This window comes from Drosophila mojavensis, unplaced genomic scaffold, assembly GCF_018153725.1.
Source record: "Drosophila mojavensis isolate 15081-1352.22 unplaced genomic scaffold, ASM1815372v1 contig_82, whole genome shotgun sequence".
NCBI lineage: Eukaryota > Metazoa > Arthropoda > Insecta > Diptera > Drosophilidae > Drosophila > Drosophila mojavensis.
Window position 1 is genome coordinate 1,420,071 of NW_025318908.1, and position 16,049 is coordinate 1,436,119.

The 16,049-nt window shown below is 39.2% G+C and overlaps 1 long non-coding RNA gene across 1 annotated transcript in view; it reads left to right on the forward strand.

The window, feature by feature from the left end:
- Positions 1 to 8,126: 8,126 nt before the first annotated feature.
- Positions 8,127 to 16,049, forward strand: part of LOC122757825 — a 52,911-nt gene continuing 44,988 nt past the window's right edge. Inside the window, exons 1-3 of the long non-coding RNA XR_006357990.1 lie at positions 8,127 to 8,558; positions 12,198 to 12,285; positions 13,206 to 13,318. This is a non-coding gene — a long non-coding RNA (uncharacterized LOC122757825). The remainder of the gene's footprint in view (positions 8,559 to 12,197; positions 12,286 to 13,205; positions 13,319 to 16,049) is intronic.

The following is a 16,049-nucleotide window of genomic DNA, read 5'->3' on the forward strand; positions in this document are numbered from 1 at the left end:
CACTTGTAAAGACAAAGTATTTGAATGGAAATTAGAGCATGAAGAGATTCGTCAAAAAATTATTAAAGCATTGACAGATGAACCGGTTCTTACCATATTCAATCCGGATTATCCGATCGAACTGCATACTGATGCCAGTATGGATGGATACGGAGCGATTTTGCTGCATAGGATTGATGGTAAGCCTCGCGTAGTCGAATATTATAGTAGACGAACTTCTTCCGCTGAGTCTCGATATCATTCGTACGAATTAGAAACTTTAGCTCTATACAACTCAATGAAGCAGTTTCGCCACTATTTACAGGGCAAACATTTTGTAGTTTATACAGACTGTAATTCGTTGAAAGCCTCACGTTTAAAGGCTGAGCTGACGCCAAGAGTCCATCGTTGGTGGTCTTATATGCAATCTTTCAACTTTGACATACAATATAGACCTGGTAGTAAAATGGCACATGTAGACTTCTTTTCTAGAAATCTTTTACCCAATAAAATGAATACCCAAGTACCTATCAAGCGGGTACAGCTATCTGAAATTTCGAATAACTGGCTTTTGGCGGAGCAACAAAGAGATCCAGAGACTTCTTTGATAATTTCGAAACTTCAAAATGATGAGCTTGAGGAAAGCATAGCAAAGACTTATGAGCTTCGATCAAAAATTCTTTATCGAAAAGTTCAAAGGAATGGAAAAACACGATGCCTTCCAGTTATCCCCCGACCGTTTAGATGGTCTGTTGTGAACCATGTCCACGAGGCAATTTTACACCTTGGTTGGGAAAAGACCTTAGACAAAATGTATGAGTTTTACTGGTTTGATAACATGCGTAAATATGTGCGCAAATTTGTAGAGAACTGCATTACATGCAAATTGACAAAACCATCGTCAGGCAAACCACAAGTAGAGCTCCATCCCATACCAAAAGTAGATATTCCGTGGCACACGGTTCACATTGACATCACTGGTAAATTAAGCGGAAAAAGTGATCAAAAGGAATATGTAATAGTTCAAATCGATGCCTTCACCAAATTCGTTTACTTATATCACACAGTCAATATTAACGCAGAAAGTTGCATTAGTGCCGTCAAATCCTTGATTTCGTTTTTTGGTGTGCCATTGAGAGTAGTGAGCGTTCTTGGCAAGACGCTTTAGGTGAAATTCAATTGGCTATAAACTGTACAACAAATCGAACTACAAAAGCCAGCCCATTAGAATTACTAATTGGAAAAGAAGTAAGACCTTTAAATATGTTACATGTTTGTGAAAATGAAGATAAGACAGATATAAGTAATGTAAGAAAGATTGCCAAAGAAAATATTGAACAGAACGCTCGTTACGAAAAAGAGAGATTCGACAAAAATAAGTCAAAAATTGTTAGATTTAAGGTCGGCGATTATGCACTGCTCAAGAATGAGGAAAGACACCAAACTAAATTAGATCCCAAATTTAAAGGTCCGTTCTTAGTGACAGAGGTTCTCGATGGAGACCGTTATGTTTTGAAGTCCTTAGTCAACAAGCGAACTTATAAGTATTCGCATGAGTCGTTGAGGCGTATGCCGGCGGAGGGGATTCCCATTGAGTTGGAAATGTGTAGAGACGGCGTTGAAAGAGACGTCAATGAAGGCGTTGAAAGAGACGTCAGTGACATGTTAGTGGAGTCTAACATGTGAGATATCAGACACTATGTCGGGGAATCTTGCTGATATGTGACTTAACTACTAAAGCTATTAGGGACACGAGTTAATGTGTTATCCTATTGAGTCGCTGGTAGGCACGTATAGTAAGATTTTTCGTGGGCTGTTGTCCTGATGATCTAAGTAAACCTCACATAACTAGTGGAAATCCTTTTGCCACCGGATACATCACAAGAATAATTGTTCTATCTTGGAAACTCTGTCAATTGAATGACCTACTCGAGAAAATATAAATTGACTGGATTTTTATTTAAAGTAATAGGTTTGGACTGATTTGTCTTTTAAATTGAGCTGTGCATACTGCTGTTTAGTTTATTTTATTAGTTTTTTTAGATTGTAACACACGAGGACGTGTGAACGTCAGAATGGCCGTGTCGTGCCCTCACAATATTATGAATATCGTGCCATCACTATTATAAGCATTGTGTCATCTCTATATTTTAAGATTAAGAGCGTAAAGAGGAAAGAATAAAATGTACTTCGCAATAACGCTTAATGTTGTATGTGTGTCTATGCGACGGCCGTTGTTTCAATTCCATTCGTTTTTTCACCGATCCGTTATCCTAACCTGGCAGACGTTTCTGTCTGACGCAGTCTGGGCCCGACAGTAAGTTAGAGCGAGATAAGAATAACAATTGCAATACATGTGAGCGAGAATGTGTGAGTACACAAAAATTGGCAGAGAGATGGCACAGCGAAGGTTGGCAGTTTCGAGAAGAGATTGAAAGAGCGAACATGTCGCGGCCCAGAAAGCGTCCGGTTATGGATTTTAATGATATTGAAAGTGCTAACCCGACATATACTTTGTGGGGTCTGCCACGCCTCCTTCTGCCTGTTACATACATTTCAACAAAACCATTATACCCTGATTTCCCATTGAAAATGGATTCAGGGTAGAAATATATACAAAAACGTACACATAATTTAAAAATAACTTCATGTAATTACGTTATTTTTCAAAAGGAGGGAGATGTGGTATGCACATATCGAGAGCTCCTGTGCTCATCACTATGTCAAGTATATACTTTCTATATACCAATAATTGTTTACACTAGAAGTCAACGACACTTAGTCATTGTTGCATTCATGTTCAAGTGCAGTTCAAGTACACCGAAATATGATCTACTAAGAGTGTCTTGAACCACAAACAAGCCGACTCAGCCTGAATACCATGCAGTGACCGCTTGCAGAATATATGTATGTGCATAACACGCTTTACTCCAATTGCTTACTTTTCACTTCTTATATATAAGCTACATATACAGTGGAGTCCGGTTATAGCGACATTCAAGGGACCCGGAGGACGCTTTAACCAGAAGGAGCAAAAAAAATATATTTGTAAAGGGGCTTAACATAAAAAAATTTAATTTTGTAATCAAAACAACATTTATATATATCGGCGAGTCATTAAAATCCTCAGTTACAGTCGATTCGTCTTGTATTTTGTCCTTCATTACGCCACTAAAATTGTGCAGCGAGTCTCAGCGTGCTGTCGGGCTCTCTACTCAAATCAAAAGTGACGCGCTCTAGCACATTCATGTCTACTAGAGATCATATTCTTCCCATACTCAGTATCGATAACAATCGTCGTCACACTTACCCAACACAACCCTGAGCCACACTCGATATCAGTATTTACTGACGTCACACCATTTTAGTGTTGCATTTACTCAACCTTATGACTATTGGCGCGTAATTTCAAAATACTGTACTCTATCCATTTATCTCCGACACGGCCAACCTGACAATCTACACGCCCACGTGTAGGAAACAGTTCTCTAAAAACTCATTTTAATAGTTCCAAACTTTATTAAAGCAATTAATATTCATTAAAAATCTTCAAAAGTATTTTGTCTCAATGCAAGCTTTCAATTCACATAACCGTTTCTTAACACAACATTCTCAATTCATTAACATTGTCATTTCAGTAAATTTCTTTTACATTCCAATTTCATTAACAATGCCTCTTCAGTAAATATCTTTTACATTTCAATTTCATTAACAATGCCTCTTCAGTAAATATCTTTTACATTTCAATTCTTGTTATTCAGTCCTTTCATGTCACTTTTACGTCTCAAGAATCCTAGGCAAAGTACCTCCACGTAGCCATCGACAATACTCCACGACATCTGACGGCATCTATCCTCCGTCTTTACAGTCTGTTGCCACTGTTTCCATACGGTCTGTTTCACCCGTTTCCATACGGTCTGTTTCACCCGTTTCCATACGGTCTGTTTCACCCGTTTCTTCAGATGAACTCATTTCATCTCCGTCGATATCCAGCTCACTTGGTACTTGCCCCTCAGGCATTCTTCGTAAGCTGTCATGAGAGTATTTGTACAGTCGTTTATCTGTTAAAGATCTCAGTTTATATCTGTCACCCTCTAAAACTTCTATGATTACAAAAGGTCCACGAAACTTTGGATCTAACTTTGTTTGTATACGTTCGTTGTTTTTAATTAAAACGTAATCTCCTATACCAAACTTCACAACTTTAGCTTTACCCTTATCAAATTTAACTTTGTCATACTGGACTGCTTTCTCTATATTCTTTATCGCTTGCTTTCGTATCTCTGCCACATTAACTTGAGGCTCCATATCATCAATAGGAACTAGTCCCAAGGGTCTGGCACTCTTCCCAACTAAGAGTTCTAATGGACTTGACTTGGTTATTCTGTTAATTGTACTATTTAGTGACAATTGCACTTCTCCCAGAACATCTTGCCATATTCGATCACTAGCCTCAGCGACAGTTAGCAAATTTTTCAAAGTACTCATCACTCTTTCGACCTGCCCGTTGGCCCTACTGGTTCCCGTGGCTATCAAATGCAGATGAATGTAAAACATCTACCTTGATCAGCTATTATTCGATTGGGTACTCCGAATATAGCAATTGAAGATTTTAATGCGTTGATACAGCTATTAGCGTCCAGCTTAAATGTGTGATACAGATACACATATTTCGTAAAACCATCAACTTGTACTATTATATACTCTTTGCGATCATTCTTGCCACTTAACCTCCCAGTAATGTCTACATGCAAAGTATGCCAGGGTATACTCACTTTAGGTATTGGGTGTAGTTCCGCTTGAACCTTCCCTGAAGTTGATTTTGTCACTCTACAAGTGATACAGTTCGCTACGAATTTTCGGACATACTTTGTCATCCCCTTAAACCAATAGTGCTCGTATACCTTATCCAAGGTCTTTTCCCACCCGAGATGGAATATTGATTCATGAACTTGATTTATTATCGACCACCGAAACGATCGCGGGATCACTGGTAAACTACGAGTCCTACCATTGCGTTGAATCTTCTTATACAAAACTTTAGCCCTAATTTCACACGTGAATGATAAATCATTCGAAAGCTCTCCATCAATTAATTTGCGAATTATACCTGAAATATCAGAGTCGCGTTGCTGTTCGGCTTGTATCCGACTTTCCGACACTGTCATAATTTCTACACGCTTTTCTAGGAATTTATTCTGTGACACTTCTTTCTTATTGGTCAAGGGATTCCTAGAGAGGAAGTCTACGTGGGCCATACGCTTCCCTTCCCGATACTGTATATCGAAGTTGAAAGATTGTAAAAATGCCCACCAACGATATACCCTTGGTGTTAATTCAATTTTCGTTCTAGACAATCCGTAAATAGGACAAATTTAATTCCAATCAAATAGTATCTAAAGTGCTTTACTGCCTTAACTACTGCTAAAGTTTCCAACTCAGGACGAATATTTAGATTCACATGTAGTAGTTGTCTTGCTAAAATACTCTATGACATATGGTTTATTTTCTATTCTATGTAAGAGTATCGCTCCATACCCGATTGAACTTGCATCAGTATGCAGTTCCACTGGGTATTTTGGGTCAAATATCATTAACACTGGTTTGTTAGTAAGAATCGTAACAATTTGTTTGCGAATTGATTCATGCTCCTTTTTCCAGCTAAAGCTAGTTTTATCACAAGTCAGTGCATAAAGGGGCTTCATTACCTGAGAGAAACCTGGCACGAATTGCCGAAAGTATGAAGCTAAGCCAATAAATTGTCTCAAACTTGTGATTGACGTGGGAGGTGGCAATTCACTCAATGCTTCAATTTTACGTAAATTAGGACGAATTTCACCTTCTCGTACTTCATATCCAAGATACTGAACCGAGTCTTTTAAAAATGAACATTTTTCACCATTAAATGAAAAGCCAGCATTAGACAGTACATTCAAAACCGTTTCTAATCTCTCAAAAGCATCTTTCTTCGTTGGGGCAACGATCATTATATCGTCCATGTAAACAATTACATAAGTATAGGCCAGGTCGCCGATCGCTTTCATTACCGCTCTCTGGAATACCGATGGTGCGTTCTTTAACCCAAACGGCATGGCCGTAAACTCGAACTGCCCATCAGGAGTGACAAATGCTGTGTATTCAATGGAATCTTTATGCAACTGCACCTGGTAGTATCCATATTTGATCGGATATTAGAGGAAGTGGAAACTTATCAGCCACTGTATTTTCATTCAATTCTCTATAATCAACACAGAGCCTGACTGAACCATTCTTCTTTTTTACTAAAAGTGCCGGGCTAGCAAAGGGCGAACTGCTAGGTCTGATTACATTATACTCTAACAGCTCTTGAACTTTAGCTCGAAGTAATTCTCGTTCGTTAGGACTAAATCGATAAGGTCGTCTTTGTACCGTCTTAGTTGGTTCAATTAAGCGAATAGTCATCTCTCCTGTATTTACACGAGGACAAGGCGTTCCCTGAATAAACTGTTTTCTATACTTTTCCAATAACTTAAGCAATTGGTTTTTCTCTTCTCCAATTAAATCTGTGCATACGTTTTCAAAATCATATTCATAGGCTTTTACAGAACAAATATTAACTGTTTTGTCTTTTACAAATTCGACACCTGCACATGATACTATAGCGATATACCCTTGAGCTAATATCTCGCGACCTAATACAATACTATTTTTCATACATGCATCCTCAATTACATGGAACACTATTTCAATACAATTTCCATTAATCATTACGTTACTTATTATCTGAATCGTACAAATAATAGTAGTGGTACCAATACCGCTTAGTGACACAACATTGTTTGTTCTTTTACCGGTCAACTTGTGTGATAGACACAATTTAACTAAAGAGCACTCGGAGCCCGAATCAAAAATAGTCTGATACTTCTCACCTCGATGTTGCATCATTGTTTTTGGCTCGTCGACGACACACACAACGACGCTCGCTCAGCTCGAAGGTCTTCTCTAGATGGCGATTGTTTCTTCACTCTGCACTCTGCCTTCTTATGTCCAAGTTTCCCGCATGAGTGACATTTAACTTGAAACATCTTGGGGCGTTTGTTCGAAGATTCCTCCTCCGTGAAGTTAAATCGCTTTCTTTCGAACGAAAACACCTGTAACGCCGACTGCAAATCCCTTCTGTTACTAATGTTTCCAGTGTAGGCAATGCGTCGCAACCTGTGGTCGTGATTTGCCAAATGACCAAGCACAACAGACGTAGCTATACCCTCAGTATCCATGTCTCGCCATTTAGTCAATAGAGATGTTATTTGTCGACTGGCATACACAGCAAGACACTCGCCGGCATTTGGACGACTATTCAGTAGATTTAGAATAGATGCCGCTGGCGTCTCCACACGTTGATACGTTTGCTCAAACAGTTGTCTGAACTGAGGCCAAGTAATGCCTGAATAACAAATCTGCGATAGCCACTGAGACGCGCTTCCATCCAAGCATTTTGTTAGCGCCAAAATTAATTCACTCCCAGACAAAGGTTTTTCGCTGAATAAGATGTCTACAGTAGCACACCACTGTCTTGCATCGGCGCCAGCAACATCAGAATTGAATTTCGGCAAGACAATGCCGCCATTTTGTAACGGTTGTTTAGACGACGCTTGCAAACTTTTTGCAAGTTCCAGAAAATTCTGATTTTGTTGCTCTAACAAAACACGAAATTGATCTTCAGCCACTGTTGGTCGAAAGTTTGATCCCACTTCTGATATCGGCGAGTCATTAAAATCCTCAGTTACAGTCGATTCGTCTTGTATTTTGTCCTTCATTACGCCACTAAAATTGTGCAGCGAGTCTCAGCGTACTGTCGGGTTCTCTACTCAAATCAAAAGTGACGTGCTCTAGCACATTCATGTCTACTAGAGATCATATTCTTCCCATACTCAGTATCGATAACAATCGTCGTCACACTTACCCAACACAACCCTGAGCCACACTCGATATCAGTATTTACTGACGTCACACCATTTTAGTGTTGCATTAACTCAATTTGGTCACGCTAGAACAGCACTGACCACACAACAGAACCTTATGACTATTGGCGCGTAATTTCAAAATACTGTACTCTATCCATTTATCTCCGACATATATATATATATATTATATATATTATTTCAATATCATGGTATCAAAACATTTGTGTGACTTCGACATTGTGTCTCTCTCTGTCTTAGCAGCATTTGTGTCGCTGCTACGTAAGCACTAATCACTGATAAATAGAAACATATATGTATATATTTCTAACAGCGTCTTTGAATGTTTAAATTTGTTGTCATTATTTCGCATTTTTCGGCACGTCGTAATAATTCGACATCCTAATGGGAGAGAGCCCCCTTCATTTGAGTCGGCACCAGCAATCCCTGCCGGCTGGAGAATCCATCCCGCAGGCACTTCACTGGACGAACGGGAGCTAGAAGGGCGGCGACTACCGCGCAGAACGACATTGGGTTGGGTTGCATTGCCGACGCCGAGGGGGATCGCGCGGCCAAGATGTGGAGGCGGCTGAAGAGCGCGAAGATGATCATTAGTTAGTGAGCGGTCGAGAACAGCGGGTGAGCATGCGCAACAACTTAAGAATGAGAATAAGTATTAATAAAAGAATTACGTTGAAAGTGTTTTATTAATTATTAACAACTAACAACATAGGCGATCCTTCCTGTGTGTTTTTATCAATTGCTAGTTGTCCCGGCGAACAGTCTCTATATATATAAAACAAAGTCGAGTTTGTTACAAAACTTATAATTCGAGATCTGCTGCACCAATATCAGTTACTTTTGCTCAAACAATATGCGTAATAATTCATCGAACTAACCTTCTTGGTAGTTTTCAGCAACAATTAGGATTGCCACATCATTGCCCACTAGGGGCGTGGAAAATCGGAAAATGCATTTTCCGATATACCAGAAATCATGTTAGTTAAAGAGCTAGAAAGCTGAAATTTGGTATGTAGGTCCGCGTCGACCACCCAAGATCACGAGCTATGGCCGATATATCTCCGCCCATTGGGGGCGTGGCAAATTGGATAAAATTGTATCTCTAAAAGTTTTTCAGTTATGGATCTATACAATGTTACAATGTTATGGATCTATAAAGTCAAAAGACAAAATTATAAGTCGTCTGGAAGAGGCTCTTGAGAGAGCTCTACAAGAATCAGCTGCCTTTTTATTCACATATTCTAAGTGCTCGCGGAAAGTTAATCTTGTGTCTAACATGACGCCAAGATACTTAATCGCCCTCTTTGACGCGATGGTGACGCTGCCTATCTTTATAATGCCAGTCTCCACTTTCTTGCGACTGCTTACTAGGACGACTTCCATCTTGTGCGCCGCAAGCTCGAGCCCAGCTCCTGTCAACCAGCTTCGTATGCGATTGATACTTTCGCTGCACATATCCTCTGTATCTTTAAGCTCCTTTCCTATGGCTACGACAGCTACATCATCAGCAAAGCCGATGGTGTGCGCACCTGCTGGTAGTTCCAAGCGTAGTACGCCGTCGTACATGATATTCCATAGGAGAGGCCCCAGCACTGAGCCTTGGGGCACTCCAGCTGACACTGTATGAGTTTGGGGACCCTTACTCGTATTGTACACCAGTGTTCTTCCTCTGAAGTAGCTGTTTATTATGTCTTTAAGATATTTAGGGATATTATATTGTGACAGCGCATTCAGTATCATATCCCAACTAGCTGTATTGAAGGCATTCTTTACGTCCAGGGTCGCAATAATGCAGTATTGCTTCGTCCCATGCTTCCATATTGTGCTATGGCTGGCGGAAGTAGCCAGACCAACAACTTTGTTTAGCGCATCCGTTGTTGACCGGGCCTTCCGGAATCCAAATTGATTTGGTGACAGGCCTCCGGCGCTAGTAATCGCAGTATCCAGTCTAGAGCAGATCAATTTCTCAAACACCTTTCCCATGGTGTCTAAGAGACAGATCGGTCTGTATGAAGATGGCTCATCTGGTGGTTTGCCAGCCTTGGGTAGCAACACCAGGTTCTGGGCTTTCCATTTTGCCGGGAACGTCTCTTGAATTAGACATTCGTTGAATAATTCGGCGAACGTGCTAGGGTGCAAGGCGAGGGCTAGCTTTAGCGCACGATTTGGGATCCCATCCGGCCCTGGAGCAGTGTTGGTTCTAAGACCCCGGAGAGTTACTATGATTTCTGCCTCTGTGACTAAAACAATTTCAGTGCTCGTCGAGCCCTGATCAGCAGACTCGGACCCGTTAATGGAGCTTAAACTTTCTGGAAAGAGTGTTTCCACAATCGATTTAAGCTCCAGACGATCCGTAGGCTGCACCTGTCTACCTGCGTATAGTCTTTTAACTACTATCTTATATGCCCTGCCCCAAGGGTCATATTCGGCTGAGTCGCACAACTCTAAAAAGCATTCTCTTTTGCTTGCCCGAATGGCCCTCTTCAGCTGTCTTCTAGCTGCCTGGTAAGCTAATTGTTTCTCAAAAAACGTAGACCTACCGCGAGCCCGTTGGTAGCTTCTTCTCGCCTGGATGCATTTGCGACGAATGTCACCTATTTGTGCATTCCACCAATATGTAGGCTCTTGTTGTCGCGTGAACTGCTTGCGGCGTAACATGCTGCTATTGCAGGCATTTAGCATGCTCTGGCCTCAGCCTTACCAATTGTGCCCAGAGACTGAATGGCCTCTGAAAAGACCGCGGGATCAAAAGTATCTAGCCGATACGACTCCCTCCACAAGGTTGGCGCCCTGGCAGGTGGCTCACCTATTGTGAATAGAAGTGCCGTATGATCGATGCCCGTATAGCTATCGCAATGGCTCCATGTTGCTCCCCGAAAGAGGGATGGGCGTGACAAAAATAATGTCGATAACAGATCCGACTGAAGGTGTACTCGTGGCCAGTGTTGAGCAGTGCAACATCTAGTGTCGCGAAGATCTCCAGTAGGATACGACCTCTGGCATTTGTTGTGAGGCTACCCCATTCTAACGCCTAGGAGTTAAAATCTCCAGCTATAATGGCCTTCCGACCCCTAGCATCCTTGGCAAGCTCGTCGAGCACCGTCGTGCGTTTGTGTGTGTATGCGTGTGTGTGTATGTGTGTGTGCGTGTTTCTTGTGTAAGCTGAAAGACGCGAAAAATTATTGAAATAGCTATTGCTCCAGGGGTTCAGGGGATCTCGTAGTCGAGCAGTCTCGACTATAGCTTTCTTACTTATTTTATGGATGGTCGATAGTTTCTTTGGGTATCCTGGATAAAAAAAAGCCATTTATAACAGATTGCCAAAGAATATTCGCAAAAAAAGAGGCGTACCCACGTGCTGAAGAATCGGTATTGCTCTGGGGGCTCGCATGTGTCAATAGCCTCTCCAATTTGATATTAATTAATGAAAAAATGAAGAGGGATAATTATTTACGTGTCCTGAATGACCACTCATCGAATTACGGTTACCGGCTCATTGGAAAATCATGTATACTCCAGCAGGACAATGCTCCATCCCACACGGTCCATATTATAATTGAATTTTCTGGGAATATTGAAGTCAATACATATGATTGGCCACCTCAGCGCTCTGATCTCAATATTATAGAGAATGTGTAGGCTTACGCAAAAGTAAAACGTAGCTTAGAGAGAGACGGATTGCTGAGGTTTGAGGACCTTAGCAGGATTTTTCAATAGAAACATTACAAAATTTGCTTAGATCGATCCATAGACGCTTGCAGATATTAAAGGAGGCTTTAATTCTTATTAATATTTTAGTTACTATGATCATTGTTAAGTTTTTGTCTCACTTTATTTAATAAATATTAATGTCAAAATACTTTTGTCCAGCCAAATAATGACAATTCGCCATGCAAATAATTATGGAAAAATAATGAGTCATGTTATCAATGCAATATTTTGGTCACTTAAAGCCTAGTATATTTGCTCTCTCTGAAAAATATAATGGGTACCGTTAGCTCTTTTAGCACGCTGAAATAAGCGGTTAAAATTTTTGCAATGCGTTGTCAAAATACTTTTGTCCTCCATTGTAGTGCAGATGCATGTGAAAAGTGCCGGTGCATGTGAAAAAAGTTATAGATTGACGATTAAGTATTGCACATATAGAATATCGGACAGCATGACGGTCAAAATCGTTTGTTCTTTCGAATCTATTCGTAAAATCTCAGTATCTTAAATGTACTCTATATAGAAACTTTAATTTTCCTTTATTTTCAGCTGGAATATCCGAAAAAGTAATATCTTACGTTGGAACCAATTTAATTTGCTTGCCCTCGTGCTTAGAACAACAAATAAGTTTTGTGGGGTAAGTAAAAATTTTTAGAAAATAAAATAAAACAAGAAGGTTGCAGCCGGGCGTTACCGACTGCGGAATACTCATTCACATCCCATCAACAATTTAGTAGTACAGTTTCGGTATAATACTGTAGAAAATACAGTTTTGTCCGATTTGCCACGCCCCTACTGGGCGTAGACACCTCTTTTTTTGGTCAGTTCTTAGAACGTGATAACGGTACCCTAACTGCAAAGTTTGAATGCTTACCCTCAAAAAAAGGGAAAATTACAGGGTATTTTGGGTCATCGATAGAGGACTTCTAGCTATTATACTTTAGGAGATATAAACTTTTGTGGTTTTCCACGCCTCCTGTGGGCGGACATATATCCGACAAAAATTGTTGGCCTTGGGTGATCAGCCCGAGTATATATACAAAATTTGAGGTCCCTGGCATCAATAGTGTCCAAAATATAGCAGAATTTAAAAAATCACTATATCTTCAGGTCTGATTTGCCACGCCCCTAATGGGCGAGACTTATAATTTTGTCTTTTGACTTTATAGATCCATAACATTGTAACATTGTATAGATCCATAACTGAAAAACTTTTAGAGATACAGTTTTATCCGATTTGCCACGCCCCCAATGGGCGTAGAAGTATCCCCCATAGCTTGTTGATCTTGATCACGTTAACCACGTGAATCTACATTCCAAACTTCAGCTCTAGCTATTAAATTAATACGATTATAATTCGACGGTTCAGACGAGTATATGTTTCATGTATCAAGTTTCTAGTCCAAGTGTCTTCAATAGCGCCGCAATAATTGCGTTCATAAGGATGGACGGACGACAATAGGGATATTGCACATTTCATTTTCGTAGATGAGTATAAAAATAACACTATTTTTAACAAATAAGTCTAAACAAGAGAACAACATTTTTTTCATATAGCTCGACTGAAGACCTAAATTCCGGAAAGGACTTTACCGTTGAAATTCAAATCGCCAGTCCACCTTCAGCAAGATTTTACCGTATAGTTACACAAACAAAATTAGACCTTATTGGTAAGAAGGTGTATGTATTTATTAATATCTATACACACATTTTCATTAAACTTTAAATGAAAAAATTCGCGTACTCATTAATCATACTGTCTAAAATCAACTTTCGACATTGATTTCATTTAACCTTCTGTCCAGGCATGAACATACAAATATATGAAGATCGTATACATGCCACGACGAGAAGGATAAAGGTAACGGTCTCATGTACGGACCCTATATTTATAGAGTAATACGAGCCTTTCCAACGTCAGGAATACAATATAGATGAGCGCTGAGCCTTACAAGCTCACCAAAAAGAAAGAATGTGTTATATACCAACGCAGAGTCGTTAATCTCAGCGATGATGCTATTAAAAATTGAATGAATGATGAGGCATACGCAGTAGGCTGTAGGCTTACTATGGAAATTTAATTATTTCATAAATTTTCTTGTCGATGAAACTTAGATTATGATTATAACATAGATATGAATGCATTTGCCAAAGCACAAGTCTAGTATTTGAAATTCGTATTTTACAAACTTAAAGGTGAATGGGTGGATATAGTGGTAAAATTCAACAAAAATCGAAATTGTATAAAATGCATCCTAATATATATTTAAAATTTTGGCACTCTGGCTTTAAATATGTAGGAGATATAATTTTATAGCTGATTTTAAATAAGGCATTTCATCGATTATAAAATACCGGGATGTGTTATCGATTTTTAGAGATAAACTCGATATGAGCGTTATATATACACATTTGAAAAAATTCAAGTCCTTAGCTCTTATATCTTCTGAGATCGAAGCGCTCAAACATACGGACAGACGGACGGACAGGCAGACGGACAGAGCTAAATCGACTCAGCTCGTCGCCCTGATCAAGAATATATGTATATACTTTGTGGGGTCTGCCACGCCTCCTTCTGTCCGTGTATATCACGCGCATATCAAGTTTTTATTTTTATATCGATAACTAGTCCCGATATTTTATTATCGGTTAAAAACTTTATCGAAAGCTAGTTATTTAATTAAATCTCCTACACCTTTAGAGCTAGAGCTTCCAAATTTTAAATGTAGACTTATATGTATTTTATATAATTTCGATTTTTGTTGTAATTTGCCCCCCGCCCCTATATCCACCCCCTCACCTTCACCTTTGTAAAAGGTGTATTTCAAGTACTAGAGATTTGTGCTTTGGAATGTACATACATTTTCACCATATGATTAAGTTCTGAAAGTTTTAAGATTGTACGTCTAGAAATTAAATTATTCAACAAATAAATTCGTATAATGTTGCCAACACTGCAGCTCAGCCCAAGCGCAGTCGCTGCTTACTGCGCACTTAGCAGAGCGCGTTCTAATATGTGCGTGTGTATGTATGTGTGCTGAAAAGAAGTGCAGAGTGATTAGAATATCAGATTTGAGTGTTCAGGGTATCTCCTAGTCGAGCAGTCTCGACTAGAGTCTTCTTACTTGTTTGTGTTTGTTTTTACTGCAATTTTTGGTCGGTTTTCGAAATGCACCGTTAGTTTTTTCATATTGCTTTGTAGTAGACTGAAAATGTGGCACTTCAAAGTATTGATTCAATGTGCAAACATGCCACCGCAAAAAAAGAATTTTACTATTAATAAATATATCGATGCAAGTGATGACGATTACATTAAATGCAAAAAATGCGAAAGACTTTTAAAAAAAGATCGCGTTTTTAATTTAAAAAAACATTTATTGTTGCACGAAATTGAAATCGATGATAAAGGAAGTGAGATTAGTGATTCTGTTGCCACTTCAAAAAATGTGAAACATCAACTAGTATCATATATTGGTCTTGCAAGTGAAGAAAGCGTTCCATTCCATGTGCTTAATTCAATTAATATGCGCAATATAATTGACCCCATATGTCAAAGGCTTGAAACAAAGCATGGAATAAATTTTAAGTTGAATGGAAGCAAATGCAAGTCTGTTCTTAAACACGTAGCAGCGAATGCTAGACTTGAAATAAAACAAGACAGTAAAAATCGCTTATTATCTTTAAAAATTGATAGTGCAACGCGGCTTGGGCGAAATATTTTTGGCATCAGTGCACAATTCATAAGCAAAAATGAAATAAAATCACAAATTCTTGGCATGGTGGAACTTAAAGGACCTGACTCCAGCAAATCTAAAAATCTTGCTAAGGAAATTATTTCTGTTTTAGAAAAGTACGAAATATCTCTGAGCCAAATCGTATCAATAACATCGGATAATGGGGCCAATATGTTAAAAACTTCAAAAATTTTGTCACAAATGAACACAAGCGATGAAGATTTGGACAAAACTTTTATTGAGCAAAAGAATATTGAGTACGCAAGACAAATTGATAATTTTGAAAAAACCGAAAACATGTTTGTGGCTGATATACAAATATGCCGATGTGCAGCCCACACTGCACAGATTTGTGTACTTGATGTTACCAAACACACAGTTATAACAAGTAAGAAGACTCTAGTCGAGACTGCTCGACTAGGAGATACCCTGAACCCTCTAATCTGATATTCTAATCAGTCTGCACTTCTTTTCGACACACATACATACACACACACGTATTAGAATGCGCTCTGCTAACTGCGCTTGGGTTGCGCTGTAGTGTAGTAACATTATAAGAATTTATTTGTTGAATAATTTAATTTCTAGATGTACAATCTTAATGAAAGTTTCAGGGCGTAATTATATGGTGAAAATGTATGTACATTCCAAAGCACATGTCTCTAGT